At 24.7% G+C, this 21,842-nt stretch overlaps 1 protein-coding gene across 1 annotated transcript in view; it reads right to left on the bottom strand.

Moving 5' to 3' along the window:
* The window catches only part of LOC114118952 (5-hydroxytryptamine receptor 2A), a 127,751-nt gene that overhangs the window by 54,260 nt on the left and 51,649 nt on the right, over positions 1–21,842 (bottom strand). Inside the window, exon 2 of the mRNA XM_050203571.1 lies at positions 21,381–21,439. The gene's annotated coding sequence lies outside the window, so the exon portion shown is untranslated. The remainder of the gene's footprint in view (positions 1–21,380; positions 21,440–21,842) is intronic.

Genomic DNA, 21,842 nt, shown 5'->3' with positions numbered 1-21,842 from the left:
AAATTTGATAATTATTACATGATTATTTTTCATAAAAATATGTTAATCTACAGTAGGTATCATTTACATTTTTACATTTAATCCTAAAATTATAAATGAGTATACCTATTTATTTTTTAACTAGAATTTTCAATTATTTATCATATTATTATAACAAAATATATTTTTTAATATTCAACAACTTGTTTTTGACACGTATTTACACACACTTTTATTGTCGTACAATGATAACTCGAACAATGAATATTTATGTTTAAAGTTATATTTATCTAATACCGTCTACTATAAAATTGATCTATAAAGAGGTAATACATAAATAAATTATTTAAATTTTTTTTTAAATAGACATATTATTATTATAAACTAATATCTCAATAATTTCCAGTTGGAGTAGAATATGAGTATTAATAATAATTATTTATTGCGTAATAAACATTAGCAATATATTGTAGAATCAAATCGTTAAAATGTCTAAACATAATCCAGATAATCTGTGTACAAGGAAATGTTATTGATTTTCTTATTTGTAGTTAATGACTAATCCAGTGTCATATTATTGCGTTCAATTTTGAGTGATTAAAGAATTGATAGAATGGTTCTATTAAGATCTTTATTAATTTTGTGTAGTGTATTTACAGCAATATCTCAATGATTGACTGTTAAATGATTATTGTCAATATATTTTTAACCGGAGTGTGATTTCCATCAATCTGGCATTGTTGACTTCAGAAAAATTGTACTTTAGATAATTAACTGGAATTAATGTTTTTTTTATTTCTTCGTTGAGCTATGCTAATTCTTGTTTCTAATAAATCACCATTTTTTTAACATACTAATTTTCAGGGCCCTTTAATTTTACGGAAATAATAATAACGATTATTTATGGCCTTTTTTCAAAAATTGATTTTGATTGATTTTCTTTTTCAAATTTATCAGACCTATCAGAAGATAATTTTGACGATCACCTAGTAGAATCTACTCTTAATTGTATTCAAATTGTCAACTTATTATTGGTTCATTTATTCGCATAGATTGTCAAACGAAAAATAACGACCATAACAACTACGATTTTTGGTAAAAGTAAGTATGAAATACATCATAGTATTAAATTTATTTGTGTATCCAAAATCCTTTTTAAACACATCTGATAGATTTATATTCTCGGGTCTTTCCAGATGAAAATATATATTTTTATATACTTAAAGTTTAGAGGCAACATAAAATTATTACAATCATCAGTATTGCTGCATATTCTCTAGACAATAATAGTCTATGGTTTTAAAGAAATTCTAGAGTAACATTTTTGGAAAGAATTATTTAGTAAATTTCACTATCTTATTTCACAATTTATATAAATATATTATTTTATTTATTTTATTTTATCTTATTTTAATATGGTCCACAGCCCAATTTACAGAATAACAAATTAAACACGATATAGTACAATACAAAATTTCATAGTAGATTGTGAATTAAAAAAAAAATATTTAGATGTGTTCAGTTTAAATAAAAGTTTCATCAGATATCGTATTTAAATTTAAATTTAACAAATAATGTGTAAATGTTTTATGAAAAATGTATAATAATAATAAAAAAAATATTTTTTCATTATTAATCAACTGAACACATTTTAGTTGCGATGTAGATAAAGGTTTGTTTTAATTATTTAGTAGTCATTTCATTAAATAGAAACCAGTAAAGTATCTAAACATGGAACACGTAAAGGTGCAATGCAATTCTGTCATAATGCCTTAATTGTTAAACGTTTATTGTGACATTTCGTGGTATGTCAATTTTTTTTGTCTGTTTTTTCTTTCGTTATAAAATGTTGTCCAGACGTGAATTGTTGCACGGAAAATGTAGAGAGAATAATAGAGATAAAATTGTTGAAATTAGGGACTATGTTTTTCGCACTCGATACAGCTTCAGGCCGCCGTAATGGGTTTATTTTTAACGTTTTCTGATACTCCTCCCATTTCGTTTTCATTCGTTAAAAACGTACTGAACACCAGGGACCGTAGGTCAATAAAATGTCAATGAGCTACCGGACGAAACCGAATTCATGTCGTTGTACACGTAGCGACGATAACAGCCGTAACCATTATATCCATCGAATGACCAAAACTGTACTTTACCATAAAACAAAAATGGTAGTATTGTAAAAATATTGATTTTGTTTTCATAGGAAATAAGCTTTTACTGATTCAATGATTTAATTTTATCAGTCACATTCAAGTACCTTTATACATAAAATTAATTACAAGCTATTTTTAAATATACTTGTTTTTATATTATTGTTATTATTATTATAATCAATGAATGATTTATTTCTAGAAGATAAAACCACGGTTTAATTTAAAAAAATAATACTTAATATTATTTTTATAAGGAAGTTTAATAGTTAGAATTACCGAATGGAATAAGAGTTCCTCTCGAGTTGTTTTTATTTAAAATAATAATAATTTGTTATTATGTTGTATTATTAAATTTCTTTTAAATATTTTATTTCTATGAATATAGTATGATAGATATATTAAATTATTTTATTTCCAATGTTTATAATTGAAAAAAAAAACAATTTTTTTCGATTTAATTATGTATGTATAAGTTATATTACATGTGTCCTATAACACAAAATATAAACTGAAATCAGATGACCTGTAAAATATGAAACGACTATAACGTTTAATGTTCCATATTTTTAAACTCCTCGTAAAACTAGGATAATTTAATATTTTGTTTACTTACGGTAAATATTTATAGATTATTAGTTTCTTGGAACTTGAAGTACAATTGCCCACAAGCTATTATAAAAATAAGTATTACATACAAATAATATTATTGGAATATACGATTATAAAAACATTATTTTTCCCCTTTTAATTTGAATGTGATTAATAGATTTATATTTAATGAATTAAAAATGATATATTTTGTTCCCCTTTAAATCAATTTTAAAGGTATTGAATGGGACATACTAACTGAATCAAAACAAAAAAATAGAAATAAACGCAAAAAGAAAGAAGAAAAGTAATAATTTTTCAGATTCATTGTTAAGCGTTTTGATGATACAGCTGACAAGAAGAGAAATGCGTACTAAAAATGAGTATTAAGAAGATAAAACATTTTTTTTTAACAAAATATTTCAAACGCATATCTTACTGGATTTCGTTTTATTACTTGAGACACAAAAAGATTTACAATAAAATACTCACTGTATTTTTTTCATATGGCAAAGAAAAAAAATCATAATACTTTATAGTCAATAGCCATTAAAAAAGCCATAGAATTTTTTTAAAGTAAACATACAATTTAACAAATCAGTTTATTAATATAAGGAAAATTTAACTTTTGTATCAAGAATTTAAAAATAAAATAAATATTTTGTAAAATCAGATAATTGTAGACACGGTATTTATAAAAATATTATTGGTATAATATTTTTATTTTATTTTTTTAATTTACAAAATGTACTTAAATAAATATATATATATATATATAAATATATTTTACAGTGATAAAAGCATATACTACAACTATGTAAATTAAAATGTATGGGTATAACATAATATCTTGTTTAGTTTAACTTATCTTTAGTTAATAACTTAGTATACATTGGATATAGAATACTAAATGTATTACAATTATCCGTATAAATAAAATAAAATGTATTATATACAAATCTGAATTTTATACAGTAATAGTGTGTATCTTGATTATAGCTAATGATAATATTATCGTAACATAAATAATGAATAACTGGATACTGAGCTACTTAATTTTATTTCTACAGCAATAAAATACCATAATATTGTAAGTTTATTTTTATTCATTTATTTCTTTTGTTTTCTTTACTTATTACCAACTTCAAAAATTACCGTAAAATATAAAAATACAAATTAGATAGATAATATGTTAGTCTGGCAATTGTTATTATTATTTGTATTAATTTAATTTCAAATAGAATTTAATCACTTAATTATGTTTTTCAATAAATAATGAATTAGTATATTAACTATATTTTACCTGTAAATTATAATACGTTTAGATAAGTACTTATAGAAAAGTAATTGGAAAAATAAAGACATTAATAAATATAATACTAAAATTTACAAATCAGTTATTTTACAGTTAAAGGTAACTTAAGGCATAAAAAATATAAAAGTTACTTCTATAGGCATTTAATGAATAAAAATGATGTACTTTATATTTTTCAAAGCAGATATCTGATCTTTTAAAGCAAACGAAATGCTTATAAATGGATAACTATGTTTGAACAAATTTAACAATAAGGATATATTTTTATTCAGTTTTAAATTTTTTTCTCTATGGCCATTGGCCAGTGTATAAAAAACTAAAATAATTTTCAAACATCTCGATGTACTTTTATCACTAATATCAATTTTGCTTTATGTCATGAGCCCTAAAAAAGGTTTTTATTGAATTACATTTGTCAGTAACTAAAACTCTCTTCAAATAAAAGCTAAATTTAAATTTGATCATTGAGATAATATATTATGTATAATATATACGGTTTTAAATTATAGAAAGTGTTTGAATTGTCAATAATTAAAACTCTAAAATAACCAAATTCAGAATCATGTTTGCTTCAGAAGATATAACTTTAATACCTCACGTTCTAGACGGTCTGATGTGGAAATGTAATAAAATGCTATTTTACTCATCGTAATATGGCAGTATAGGGATTAGCTTTTCTTACCGATCATTTAGGATTTGTGTGGTGGAGGAGTTAAAATAATCCTTTGGCGTACAAATCGTATTCTCTCGTGCAAGTCCCATAGAATTTCTAGTAATTGCTTACTCAAATAAGAATTATTATTTTGAAAAGCATCAATAATATTTTCATATATTTTATTAGAAATTTAAAATTGCCCAATTAATATAATTTAATAAAACAAAACATATATATATAATATTATGAATATATTTGTTAGAAATATATGAAAAAAAGTTTTCAGTTACTTTTAATAACTTAATAATCAAATTGTTGAATGCAAATACAGTGAATCTTCCCCTTACGGACACCTTTCAGTAGTGTATGTTTATTTTGGGAATTGGAAACGAGGACATTTTCATTACTTTTCCATAGGAAAAACTTTCGAACAGGGTGAAAAAATAATAACTAAATGACAACAGAATAATGTGCTTACACTATTATAACGATAACTAGTTCGCTCAAAAACCGATTTGATTTTCGTCACCCTGAATTGAATTATATTTATGTATGTACCTATGCACTCATTTTTTAAATTTATTTAAATATTAAATGATAAAATATTAAAATTATTATGTCATTAAAACATGAAATAATAAAATTATAATTTTATCTAACCTAGTGTATATTTTTTCCTTTTACACATTCACCCTATATGCATTTCAAAATTGTATCTGAATAGCAGACGAAATTTCGTTGACCAATAGTATTCGTTATTCGTGATATTTGACTTTATTTTTTAAATTATCCAGCATTATAATAGTAGGTATTATTTTTTCAGAGATACTTAATTAGTTTTCAATAACCAACACTTTTGATTTTATAATTTCAGTTTCAATTTTCATTATAATTCATTTAATTGTGTAAGCTACCATTAATTCAAGGCTTACAAAATATTTTACACATTCAAAATAGTTAACTGCAATAGTCATGCACTGAGTAATCGTTCAATGTGTAGGTACTGAATCACGATCTTATCGGTTGATTTGGCCACTGTCGTACTTATAAATAATATAGATAAAGTCACAGACAGTCTGAATATTACTGATTAATACATTAAATATAATATTTGTATATAATCAAATAGTAGAAAAGAACAAAAAGAGTACATTTATTCTACATTAAAGAAAATTAAAACACATTATTATTTTTAACATTTAAATGTATATATTATTTTATATTTATGTATATCATTATAATTTACGAGACATTTATTTTAAATTTTTTTATATTTTTTCATTAACATATTATAGTTTTATGTCACTTGAACTTATTTGAGATATTGTAGGTAGTTTATTGTTTGGAGAAGGATGAATGCTATTCTAATTCTTATCTAATTAGCGTCAAGCCCATAAAGTTATCCATGTCATACATCAACAACAAACTTTCAGGGATAGAAACTCGGCTCAACGAGTGTGTTTAGCACATAGACGTACACACCTTATTTTTCACAGTAAAATTTTTAATTAGCTCAAAAAATTTGTGTATTTTTTCAAAGTCACGCATATCATAAAGTTGCACTAATTATAGTCAAAACTTTCTTGGTAATCTATACTCGTTAGGCATACAGAATTTTTCATTATCTTTTAAATATACTTAGGTGCTGATGCTGATCATTTTATAATTAATAATAATTACGATTTCTTTATTTATAAAATATAGAGTTGAATCGTTGAAAATTATTTTTCAATAATCATAATATAAATACGTACTAATATTTATTAAAATAAATTGACCATGTTTTATTATTAATTTTGATCTATTATAATCAAGTACTCGTGTACATTAATTAATTATATATAAAATATCTATTTTCATTTATTTCTATTATTGTATCGTTTTTTTATCGTCATATTTTAGATACATAAATTAAGTTTTAAGACTTAGAAATTCTATATTTAGAAATATAATATTATACACATATTTATATACTAAAAAATATTATTTTAATATAATATGGTAGCTTAAAACATACCAGAGAAAAATACCAATTTCAAACAAGATATTAGAATGGTATTAATATTGTATGTCAAGTGACACTTGGGACTTGGAAGTCAACACTTGTTTATTTTTCTTTGTGTTATAAGTATAAATTAAATAATTTTTTTTAAATATTTATTATTGTTATATTTCTATATTTTTGTTTCTCTAAATCTGTAAAAATGAATATTTTATACTATTAATTATCATATCTAATACTATGAACTTCTAGCGCAATATTATAATTATATAGCCACTCAATAAATGTAAACCTCTTGTTGATTTTACAATCGGAAATTGTTAAATTACATTTGAAATTTAATATACAATTAATACGAATGTAAATATATATTATAATTAACAAATGAATAATAAATGTTTATCAAGTTAAATACAGCAAAGCGAAATATTTGTTTGTATTAATTATATTTAATTAATAAGTAATAACTATTGAGCTACCATAATATTATGAAAAAAGTATAAAACAAATATTAAATAGTTATTAATAAGTTCTGATTAACGGTACGGTAAGCGTTTTTTTTAACTGTATATACGTATATATTTACAGCAGTGTTCTCGATTTAAAAATCGAGAATTAGCAATGGCGACTACTCTCAACGTGAACATTTTTTTTTTTTCATTTTAACAAAATTGTTTCAAATAGTATGTACATTTTTGACAATAATGTTAATGTGAACTGTTATACATTTTATTTTATAATATATGTACTAAGCTAAATAAATATAATTAAAGTACTCAGTAGTCAGTAATATATTAATACTAGCTGTCACCCACGTGATCCGCCCCCGTGGATAGTTGTTTGTAAATTGTGGGGCTGTTTCTTTGTCTCAAAGTTATTTCGATCATAAAATGCTATGAAGTATACATACCTTACACCTACTCAAAAGAATAATAATTTTAGGTGTTTATAAATTCTCATAAATATACTTATTGATAATAAAAATAATTTTGTTCTCACATTAATATCATTATTTGTACTCTCAAAAAATGCATTATACAACAATATTATAACGTAGTTAAATGAGTGACAATAATAATTATTATTAAACAACAACATTGGGAATTTGTGGGTTTTCGCATCATGCAGCCAATCAGCGCGATACTGACGACTTACTATACCACTTTTCTATTGGTTATTATTATTATTGGATGCATTTAACCTATCTTAACTACTTGAGTCTCAAGATTAAGTACACCAGTCGTAGTTGGAACGCAGTGATCTATACTTTGAACTCCGTAGAACCGTTCAAACACCGAGCCGTTATCACATCTCATATACGTTGACAATAATAATTGATTCATTATCGATTCTATTTGCAAATTCTAAGGTGAGACGTGGGTGATACCTTAATTATAATTACGCTTTAAGCAATTATTTTAATATATTATGATATATTATATAAGGTGTAATTTGTCTATTTGACATTAATGGATTTACATTATTATTGCATTTGTCAAATAAACGAGTTACACCCTGTACATATAGGTCGAAATTCAAATTTTACAAAATAGACACAAAACTTATTTTGTGTAACTTATTGTGTTCCCTTTTCATAATAAATGAAATAAAGATACACATACTGTTACTATAGGAACACGTAGATATGTTTCGTTTTCACACCAAATAATTAGTTTAGATACAAATAACATATTTTTGTAAAAACCTGAGTATGTAAATATATTAAACACGTTCCCTAGCAAAAGTGGTACTAAAACTTTTAACAAACTGTCAGGTATAACTGTAAAAATTTTGGTAAAGATACGTTGAATGGTGTGCATTTGTATGCGTGACAAAAAATCGGGACTTGCTTTTATAGTACTTATAGATGATAGTCTTTAGCATACAACAGTGGTTGGGAATCTAGGAGTTTTTTAGACAATTTAAAATAACGAATAAAACTTAATTAATATTAACAATATCGTATGTATAATTATTATAATATAGGTACTAAAACATAAAAATAATCATGAACAAAAACGAAAACCACACAATTATTTTACTTTTAATATAATTCATTTTATTAATCGATATCATGCAATTGTTATACAATTCAATGGACTACAAGTCTACAACTTGTTATGCAAATAACATATTATTGCTATTCGTATAGCTGTGGCCTGTGGTAAATAAAACCAAATAACTTATTCCATAATATAACCATATCAAAGACAGTCAGATAAATTAACGAACACTTGTTATTTATATACTGCTGGATTATCTAATTACATTTTAATAAAATATAAGTTGTTAGTATACTTAGACATCAAATTAAACAATAATTTAACAATTTTTTTTTAGTAATTTTACAAAAACAAAAATTGATCTATTATGGCTTTAAATTATTTGGGTTCTATCACTTTTAATAGAGTTGTATTAAATTTGAATAATTTTTATGTTGATTACTGGATATGGTAAATAATCTCACCTAATAATTGTTAATAAATCGTATTTAAAATACTTAAAACTACAGTAGTTCCATAAATTATTATGATCTATATAAATCTAATTTTTATGTACCTAAGTATTACGCGAGTACCTGTAAAGTAAAAAGTTATTATAGTCAATTTTTAAAATGCGTTAATTATTTTATGAAATAATTATAATAATCATTTTATTTTATTTTTATTGTATAAAAATACACTCAAATCTTAAAGCCATTATTGTTTAATATTTAACTATAAACACTGTATAAACAAATGGTAAAACGCAGTTAACGATCTGTGATAGATATAATTTTAATATTATAATAAACCACCATCGTCGAAAAATCAATTCACCCGTTCATTTTGAGATTTATAATATTTTTAAATTTTAGAAATATTTTAGTAGTTTATATATATATATATAGACATTGAGCATTATTTCAATAATTCAAAAGCATTAAACAAGTGTGCGTATATATATATTTCATCTATAATTTATACTTCCACGTTTTTAGAGTGTACATAACGTATTTATAATGTGCCCATTATCATCGCGGCCGTATTTTCCATGGACGACTCGGTCAAGTATTCTCAGGTCGATAGTCTCATATATCAATATTGACGTGCTTCAAAGGTACTCTCTTTTGTATTTGATTTCAAGTATACGAGTCTTACGGGATATTAACATTTGAATGCAGTTATTTATTTCGCCCAGCAAACGACGCGGCGGCTTATACGCAGAGATGCATTTGTTACAAACGGTCCATACGATGCTGTGCTTACAACGCGTGCCAAGCGGGGTTCCTCCCCCCCCCAAATCCGTGTGCACTTCGGCGCAAAAAGGTGCGTAACACCTCTGCGCACGCAACCGTAACGCAACACTCGGGCGGCACAAACCACGATACGCAGCCGCCACATACGCGTCACGAGACCAAAAAAACATGAAAAAACGCGCTCGAGACCTTTTTTTTCATTTTATTTTCTGTACCGCGCGACGGAGACGAGTTGTCGGCGGGACATGTGCACGTGATATCATAAGACCGTCTGTCGTCGCCCTACTCCCCTTTCCCCTTGGTAAGCGGCGGATTCGCGGGCGCCGGCCCGTCTGCGTCGCGTCCGAGGCACGCCGCGATTTTTGAATGTAATTATTTATCGAGCCCGGACGCACGCACACGCATCCCGTGCCCACCCATCCAACCCTCCCCCCCAAAAAAAATATATAATAATATGTGCACCGGGGCAGTGCAGGTTGTCGTCACACCGGCAGGCAAGCAGCAGTGACCTAGAAGTGCGGTCTAGCCGAATTAATCGAATCTCGTACGCGTCACCGCCGCCGCCGCCTTGCCGTCTTTTGCGCGCGTGCCGCATAACTCCGAGTCTTCGAACCGAGTAATAATAATAATTTATTATCGCCAAACCGCGCGCGGTACGAGTGTATAATTTATAACGTAAAACGCATTATACACGTATCATTATAACGTTATTATTATACGCGTACCTGCGACAATCGTTGTCGTCGAGGGCGAAACGAATGAACTCGGCGATCGTTGTCGTCGCAGTGTCGCCGACGAGAGGACGAGACGCGTAGAGAGTGTAAAGAGTATAATATTATTATTATGACAGCGTCACCGGAACCAGTTCCGGTATATATATACGGCGATGCGATTCGGTACGCGATAGCACGTATAATATAATATCGTCGACAGGCCGACGTGGCGGTCAAACGATTTGCAGGGATGAGGAGGATGTAACTGATATTTTCGAGGACGATGTCCTCGAAAACGGACGAATATAATAGTGGACACGGGTGGTATTAAAATACACGACACTGCGGTACGAGTGAAAAAGAAGACGAAAAACGGCCGTGGCAAATATTGAACGTGAATCGACTAAGGAGTGTAATGACCTGGTTACGTATACGTATCATCGGCCAACGAGGCGTGTGAGAAGGGTGTTTTGTTATGGAATATTTTCGATTATCGGCCGAGGTACTTTCCGTAATCTGTATATTTTGTAAATACGATTTACTGATTTTAAATAATAATAATATACTAATTCTTAAACACGAATCACTAGACACTATACGACGTATAAGAATATTCTAAATATAGTCGTAAGACATAATATGATGACGTATTATTCCGTGAAAGTTTACCATTGTTGGTTATTTATGTTTTTTAGAAAAAAATCGAATATAATTAATATGCTTATAATATAAAAGTATTGTAAAAAAGATCATGGTGGATCATCTTTTTTTCCCCTTCCCTGTTTTACCGCCGCTCTATAGTTACTTCATTTGACAACACAATAATTTCGTACACTTTTACCTCTATAAAATCATTATATTTATGTTATCAATGAACGATTTGTTAACAATATTAATATACTAGGTAGGTATGTGTTGTATATTTATTTATTAATTACTTAAAAGGTAACTAATATGTATATATATTAGGTATTAATACTTGAATATATATTTTTATATATAATTTTATTGCATTGCTGTACGATATTTACCATCAAATTAGATACCTATTATATGTAATTGAATGATATAAATTACTTCAGCAGAACCCGAATCAATATCTCCTCGCCTTACATTTGACTGACTTTAGGCGTATTCATACATAATAATATTATTATACTTTAAGATCTATTTATAAATTAATTAATTAACATTTAAAATATATCTATTATATAAAAATAAGTCCGGTTTTCCTCCCTGACGCTATAACTCCAGAACGCACGAACCGATTTCCACGGTTTTGCATTCGTTGGAAAGGTCTTGGGCTCCGTGAGGTTTATAGCAAAGAAAATTCTGGAAAATTCAGGAAAAATTCAACAGAAAAGTGGGGAAATCGTTTTTCACATACAACGCCATCTATTATACATAGCATGTACTATAATACTTTAAGAAGCGCCATCTTAGTTTTTAGGGGAGGGTCTTAAATTTATTAGATTTTTCACGCAACAAGTATATTTACCATGATAATTTTTTTTACATCATAATAAGCCGTCTGTATCAAATAGTCATACTTAAATCTGTAAAATCATTGGGTTATATAATGTTATAATTTATAACGATTGGCTCATTATTGCTATGTTATTATCGTTGTGATTTACATTTTATATTTTATCAAAACACGATTTTTATATTTTCTTTTAATCTTTCATTTATAATTATTATTAAATGTGGAAATATGACCTAAGATTTATTTTTTATGGTTTTTATAATAATTATTTACATAACATAAATAACATTGTCTTAGGACTTAGATATAATAATGTTACCATAATAAACTAAATATGGTATACCTATATTTCTGTATAGTTTAATGTAAATTTATACCATTTATTCATGTTAACTGTTCATGACATAGTAAAATAATAGTCATAATATGTTAACTAATAACAGCTTAATTTTGTTTCTTATATAGTAAAAGTTCTGAAATAGTTTTCATTGAACTATAAACATTTATTTGATTTAATGCTAAATCATTATAAATAGAATCATTTATCAAAAGTTAATTCTTATAAGATCATAATTTATTTTATTTTATTATTATTATTATTATTTATTTTTTTTTTTTGTAAATACTCGTTATTTACAACCAATACACAGTATATTGCAGTTCAATGAATCAAGACCCTCAATCATAAATCATCACTGTTGATTTTCTTCGTTCAGGTGTAAAAATAACCAGTAGTAAGAGGAATTTATCATCATTATTTTAAACCTTTTATAAATCTTCGGGTTATCGCCAAACAATGCTCATACATATTATCGTATAACTGAATCACAATATATCGTGTAATGTAGCTAGATGAGTATGTTTGTTACATTGAAAATGTACTAATTATTATAGAACACCAATACAATTATTAAATCATAGTAATAAAAGTTCTTATATCTACATTTCATTCTTATTGATTGGAAATTAAAATTTATTAAAGCAAATCTCAGACACCTCATAACCATTAAAGCGTTTAATAATAAAAAATTTATAATATTAAGCTAACTGAATGACAGTATATATAAGTTGATTTATGACAAATTACTGTCACGGGATAGAAACCTACAAGAATTACGGTATTGTTTGTAGTCCACTATAAACTCACCCTGAGAGACCGTAAATACTAATTTATGATATAACCTTAATTACATTTGTTTACGTGGAAATGTATATAAGTAATAATACTTCAATGCCGTAGAGGAAAGAAGTTCGTTTTCCATTAATTATTTGCCTAAACTCTAAATAAAATAAAAGTAAAAATGAGTGTGTTTAGTCAATGTACAATATACATTATATATAATAATATATATACTATGTATAATAATAACTAAATATAGCTAAATATAACTGATAATAATATACATATTACATATATACTTATATTATAAGTATGCATAATAGTGAGCTTTATTTTAACAACGTATATCATACAATTGTAAATTTGAGGCATTTTAAATTTTTTCCATTTACGTATGTTTGGAAACATTAAATTCTAGAACGTATTAGATATTACGAACAAAAACGAAATACATGTTAATGATATGAGTAAAATATGATTATTATATCGGTACACCAACGTCACCATCGAAATCATGAAACTAGAAAGTATAGCAATATTTTTTTTGCATTGTAACAAAAATAAACAGTTTGTTGTCAAAATAAAATTATTGATGTAATTTATCAACATTAAAACTATCTAAAGTAACATACATATGAATTGTTTCCGATTAAAAATTAAAACTATTATTATTTTAATGAAATACGAACAAAGAGGTAGGGAGCAAGACCTCACGATTATGATGAAATATGTAATACATCAATTTATTTATTTAATATGATTCCAAAGTTATATTAAAACTGAAATAATTTATTAATCTTATTATATTATACATTAAAAATGTGTTTACTTCTAATCACTTACATTTTCTAAAGACCGAAACTAAAAGAGTAATGGTATGCAATTAGTTTCCAAGTAAACATTTGAGTTTCTTAATTGTTTTAGAACACATTTAAGTCATTTAATTATACTTGCCTATCACTTAAAAAAATATAGATTTTATAAAAAAAATAATAATAATATGTTATGTCTGTGTATACATACTATGCAGTATACGTCTATACGTCAGTGGATGTTGTGAATGATTTTAGAATAGGAATAGTAATAAATTAGTATTCAAGTGACAAAGAATATGTCCATACAGAACATAATAGACTCCCTACTGTATTTTTTTTCAATGTGTGCGCCACATCTACAGTTCTTAAAAACACACAAAGGTATTTCATTAAAAAAAAAAAAAAAAAAATAGTAATAATAATAAGTCAACTTCAAGTCATTATATAGAATGAAGTAAAATACTCAAAGAACATGCTCAAGTAAAAGGTTTTAAAGTAAGTAGGATAGTTTATATTTGCACAACCATAATATAATATCAGCCAATAAGAAGTAAACGTGGTGAAGACATTTATAAAGTAATGTGCAAAACACTGTAATGATACGTTCTATTACCTATTTCTGTTTACATAGGTCTGTAAGAGTTTATACTTTTATTATCACGTAATACACAATGTCTGGTAATGGTCGACATGTAGTAGATACTTAAGTTATTTAGCTTGTATACTATAGTATTTATTTAAATTATAGTGTATAATAAAAATATGGTGGTCTTGTCTAAAAAAAAATTGTAATGATTAATAATAAATTATAGTGACCTAACAGAGCTTTTAAGCAGATTTATCAGGGATCAAAATTGACATTTACGTCATGGCGATAGCAACAAATATTATCTAACTACATTTAATCGCCATAATATCATAACCATATACCCCTATACAGGGCCGCAGCTAGGGGGGGGGGGCTAGGGGAGTCTTTTGCCCCGGGCGTCAAATTTTTAGAGACGGCAAAATATGTAAATTATTGAGGCTGAGTGATGGAAAGAGAGGCAGCAAAATTAGAGCTTGCCCCTCCTAGAATAATGTGTGGCTGCGGCCCTGCCCCTATATTTTTCCTGTTTGAACCAATGACCTAGGTGGGACGTTTAAAGATACTATTAATTTTATTATATGCAATAACATTTACAAAATAATATTTAGATAAATTTTAAAATATTATCTATCAGCTATAGTTTTGTGCTATGAACCTATTTACACTGTTTAACGTCAAAGCGATATTGACTCAAAAATTAATAATAGTAATATTATAATTTTTTGTATACTTTATAGTATCTATACATAAATATTTATTATTATAATAATTAAATATAAATAATATAATAAATTCAATGTTTTCGGAAAAACTAAATCAATCTACATTAATATCAATAATTAAATAAATGACTTTAATATCAATATCAATAATCATAAATAATATAAAATAAACTTAGTGATGTATGTTGACAGACCGTCTCCGCTCAAAACCTTTTTTTGTATACAATGATGTCTCTATGAATTCAAATTTAACACATCAATTACAGCAACTCATTCAACACCTACTGTTCAGCAGTGTACCTTCTTACCAACTTTTTTTTTATTGTTCGACAATAAAATATCTCCCATGCAAATATAATGTAGATTGTGTATATTTGTATAATTATTATGTTTAATTATTTAATCAGTTCAATATATAATATGCGAGTAAGTACCTACATCGATTTAACATATTAAGATATTTCCTTTTTTTTTTTCAAAATAATGATAAGTATAAATAATTATAATTACAATTTATTTAACTACAAATGCATAGAACCGATCTAAATGCATCTATTCTGTACAATTTAATACGTACTACATCGCAACTTATACTTAAAATAGGTAATAATTATTATTTTATTTCTAAGATAAAAATAATTTTAAAGTTGAAATAGGCAAAATATTATTTATATTTAAAAATATAAATAAAATATACTCGTAAAAATTGTTTCAATACCTAATACTAGTCAATAATGAAATGCAATATTTATTATACAAGAATATTCTGAATTATTTGTAAAATAATGTAAAATATTTTATTTTTTTATTTTTAGTAAAATGGTAAGTGTTATTTTACTTTATATTAATGAAAAATACATTGAAATCGTTCATGCGTGTATTAAAATTATTTTATAATAAGATTTTAATGCCAAGTGTGCATATAATATGACTTGGTGCATATGTCATGATTACGCGATAAGCTTAAAATGTATAAAACTGTTTAGTTTAAGTACCTACTAAAAAAACGTAGAATCTTTAAGGGTTAAAGTAACGAGGATTTTAAACAGTTTTCGCTTTTGAAAACGCATATTATCACAGTTCAGAAAATTTCAATAGGCACGTCTGGTGAATTCCATAAAAGTAAAACGTTTCAGAGTAGAATTTTTTAAATTGTAAATTTAAAAAATCAAATCTTATTACATTGGTTTTAAATTATATATTCGGTTATTCGTGGCAATTTATTTGTTATACTGTGAAATAATGATACGAGATATAATACTAATAGATATAATAGATATAATGATACTATAATGATATTCTAGTATTAATGTGTTTTGTAATTGGACCATTAAAGTAGTTTCAATAATTTCTAATAAAAACATAATATGTCATGCATAGTTATTGAAATCTAATAACACTTATAAAGTTTTCATTTAAATATTGGGTTATTTAGAAATTAGGATAGATATTATTAAATAAAAAATACTACAATATATAATAGGTAAAGCTATGTATACATATCTATTTTACGGTAAAAAATAAGATATAATATTACCTATATTGATAGTTAATAATGTTTAATTTGATATTTAATTTATTTTTAATACAATAAATTTTAGAGAAGTAATGGTATATAAGGGTTTTTTTTTATCAAATATCTTGTATATAACTACATAAGTTTGATACTTTAATATAGTTATATAGAAAAAAACGTAATATATATAATGTACCTACTATTGACTAATTAAATGTGAAAAATGATTATAGTGTAGCAAAGAATATTTTTAGTACAATTATTTATTTTAAAGTTGATAAATCCATATTGCGTTAAGTATCCTGAATTTTAAATACGGAGATTGTCATAAAGGGCTGTAATTTCAAAACATTAAACAGGGAGTGAAAGAGAAGAAGAAACTTTTTTTCCAGAACTGTGCATTTTAAAATATTGAAATAAAAATGTTTCATATATTTTTTAATTTTTATTATAAAATTCTTGAAAAAAAAAAAACAATTTAAAAGATATAAAAGTATACATTTTTAATTAAGTTTCGTTAGAATCTATTTTTGACTAAAGTATAATTATTTTCATGGGGGTTGAATATTTTGTACCAAAACGGGAAATAGGAGATGAAAAACGAACATTGAATTATCTAATCATAATATTATATGTATTCACATTATCAAAATTCAAATTTAATTTTTATTGAAAATGTATAATGTGTTTATACTATTTTATAAATGTTTAACGAAAATGATATTAAAGTTTAATTTAATTTAAGGCGTAATAATAAGTTATAAAAATGTTAACAAAGTTTTAATAATATTCATAGATATTAACCAAAAATGAAAAATGATAGAATATAATATTATATAGTTTAATATGATGAATTAATTATAAATGCTAAAGTTTAACTAATGTATTATGTTATGGACGATGATTCTCTGTTTTTCAAATAGTACCTATTTTTACCATTAATATGTTTTATTAATAATATAATAATATGTACTTACTGCTGATAGGTGTTTATATAATAAAATAATAATTTTATAGTACAAAATATTAAATTAAAAATTAAACTATTATAAAATTGATTATAAATATGCTAACACATTTTTAAAAAATCTATGCACGGTATTATCATAAATTAATAATATTGTATAATATGCATTTAACGCCAACTTGGTGACTCAACACTAAAACTTATTATCTTTTGGCTGGGATACGGATGGGCTGCTTATTAGCTCTTAGTTGACTGGTTAGTGAATTATTTTCATCAGACTTTGTTACAAAATAAATTTAAGAACATTTATCAAGAATTTATAATGTATATTATCTTAGATAAATTATTACTATAAATGTATTTATAAGATTGTATAATATTATGTACAATGATTTCAAAACAAGAAATATTGAAAATTAATTTTACAAATACGATTCCATTTCATAGAATATGATTTAATAACATCATTGAATAACTAGTCATGTTAATATATATATTAATTTATTGTATTGCTGAAATAAACTAATATGAAATATGTTGAGTACCTATAAAAATGTATACAATATTATTATCATATAAATTTCTAAAAAAATCTGTATAAAGTACATATTTTTAGAACATCAAAGTATCAAGAAATTTCTTATCAAATAACATATTTTACAGATAAATACACTTTAGATAAATAAATTAATATAACATAATACAATCTGAAGAAGAACGTTTCAAACGAAAATATTGAGACAAATTTTAGTTTTTTTTAATGTCTGCTTATTTAAAATGACGAAAAAAATAGTTCAATAATAGATTGTTCTTGAAACGATGATTATATAGGATTAAAAAAAATATTAAAAAAAAAATTTTATTTTATTTTATTGGGAAAATAAATAGAAAAATAGAAAAAAACAAAAATACTAACGCAATATCAGTTATAAATAAAATAGATTATTTTCATTTGGTTGTAACTTGTAATAATTAAAAAATTAATAACCATATTCCTATTAGACCATATTTTTATATAATATTTTCTATACATTATTTAATTATCAAAATATTTTGGATTTTTTAAGTTATTTATTGCCATTTTATATTTTTAGCTTTTAAACAAAAATTTCGATTTATGTTGGTTGAATTCTTTTTTTATAAGTAAAAAGCTTAACATTTTGATACAATATTCTTCATAAGTAGTTTTTATGGAAATATTAAAAAATAACAAAAATATATACTCGTAATTTGTTTATAAGCGTTTGAAGTTGGTTCTAATTTCAGCGAAATTGAATATTTAAACGGGACATAGAAATGTTTTTTATAACAATAATTTTAGTTATTTTGTTATTATTTAAAAAAATATTAATCCCAATGACTCCGAACATTATTGACTTATGAGCAAATAACAATCATACGCATACATAACTTTATATTATAAATAATAAAGTATTTTGAATTTTATAACAATGTTTTTTTTGTTCATAAACAAATTCTAGTGTTTATCAGAGCGTAGAGAATGGCAATTTTTATGTGTTTTCAAAAGTGTTTTTAGATATTTAAATTGAACATTTTATAAAAGTCTTATGTCAAATAAAAAAAAGAAGAATTTTACTCGAATAATAATTTATGAATAATGTAAGACACTCATGTAACTATATATATGGTCTATGTTTATAAAGTGCTGAAGTAATTGAAGTATAACTATAGAATGGTGTCAGTTTCGTAAATTTATTTTTAAAAGCTTTACCCTATGTAAAAAAACTGTGAAACATAGTATTGTCATTATTATTTTATAAATAGTAAATAATTTCTGGTGATTCTTGAAAAAAAATGTAATTTTAGCCAATATTATGTAACATTTACAGCCCCAATACAATCTTGTTAAATATTATAAACTATTTAGGTATATTGACAACCACTATTGAAACTATTATCTAGATAAAATCTACCTATCTCAAATAGATAAATAGAATGCCAATTATAATATAATGGTTAACTATTATAACAAAGTATTTTTATACATCGATAAATTGAATTTAAATTAAACTTGATTAAATATTTATTTATCATTAATATTGTATAAATATATAGTATATACTATATATTTAATTTTTTAACTAGAGAGTTTTGCTTAGTAAATACTCATTTAAAATACTTATTTATTGAAATATAGTATATAAATTAATATTATTAAATCTTTTAAAATAATATAAAAGAATCAAACAAAAAATGGTATTATACATATTATTTAAAGTTTAGACTAATGCAAAATTGTTTTATCTGTATAAAATTTGAGTTATCCATTTTAAAAATTATTTTATTAATATTATACGACGTATACGTTATGTAAATGATATTATTTGATTAATAACTATGATTGATGAATTAGGTATATTAAAAATATAGAACAAATTGCTAGTGTTCACTGTAAGGGTAAATATATTTAAAACTCTCGTTATCATCTTAGAAAAAGAAGACAATACTTCTTTGTTGTATTTTTTAAAAACCGATTTGTTAATTTGTTTTTTATTAAAAAAATATAGTTATTAGTAAATTGGGTTTCAAAAAATGTATCAGAAACTGAGTAAGTTAACAAGAGGAATAAAACGAGATATTACAATTGCGTTCATAATTATCGATTAGATTTAAAATGCTGGTAAATAATTTTTGTTTTGTTAGATATACTTGCAAGTAATATATTTTATACTTAATAAATTACTTCCTTTTTTAAACAATTTTTTTTTTTTTTTTATAGTAAGTGTTATTCACCAAGTGTAACATATTATCAAAAGTTATGAAATTCACCAAAGCAAATTTATACGCTTTCACGCTCGGTTATAAGCTTACAAAAATACAATTTTTCTTTGTGACAATAAAAACAATAAATATAAGAACGAATCAAAAAGTAGTCATAACGTTGTATCATTGTTAAGAATATCTCCAAACTTTAATAAAATAGAAATATATGTTTATGTTTACAATATTTTACTTTGATGGAATATTATATGGATATATAGTAAATGTTTTATTTGTTTTATTATTATTAGGTATTTTTAGTTTTCAGATTAAAATCAATAGTAGGAGTGAACTACTTCAGTTAAATTTTAATTTGAATATATGTATTATGGGAATCACTTGTAGTTATACAGATTCTAGTAAAACCTTACCCGACTTATCAGCATGCTTTCATCAACATATTCAATTTTAATGAATAATTGAACATGAAATAAATAAATAAAATAATAAATTGTAAAAATATAATTATCACATGGAAAAATTAAAATAATCGATTTTTTGAATTTTCATTTTTATTATATTATTATTTATAAGTATTAATATATTATAATATTTTACATTTCATATTTCATATCTTATCCGGCATATTACCTAACCTAACCTAATTATTTCACATATATTAAAATAACAGCAAAAATGATAATACAACTATTTGTATAAGCTATCTAATGAACATTAAAAATAAAAAATAAAAAATTTTAATTTTAATTTATATCATGAATACGAATAATACAATACCATTATTAAGTCGTTTTCGACTGCAGTGCACGGTATGAATTCACCCTTAACCATACAATCTGAAACAAAAATAGTCATTTGAAAAATAAACAAAATAAAATATTCATGCTTTTATTTTATTCTAAGCTAAAAATTATTTGTTTATAGAAAATGTTCCCTATTGTCATCATAATTTGTTAAATAATACCAAAATGGTTTATAATATAATTATACTATTTTATATGTAAATAATCTTAATCATTTTTCCTAGAATATTATTATGTTTGAAGGCAGATTATCGTTCTTGTAAGATACATCAATTTCTTTTTAACCTTTTATCGTTTCACTAACACTGATTATATCTGTTAAGTTAAATTCGACGAAAATGTTTGCTGAGAAATTGAAAAATACAATAACAAAAAATCTCGACACACCTTGCGTCTAATAATGTGTTATAGTGACCGGCTACGATCCAACTATACG

The sequence above is a fragment of the Aphis gossypii genome, chromosome 3 (genome assembly GCF_020184175.1).
Source record: "Aphis gossypii isolate Hap1 chromosome 3, ASM2018417v2, whole genome shotgun sequence".
Taxonomy (NCBI): Eukaryota; Metazoa; Arthropoda; class Insecta; order Hemiptera; family Aphididae; genus Aphis; species Aphis gossypii.
Note: the sequence above shows the minus strand (reverse complement) of the source record. Positions and strands in the feature narration are given on the sequence as shown.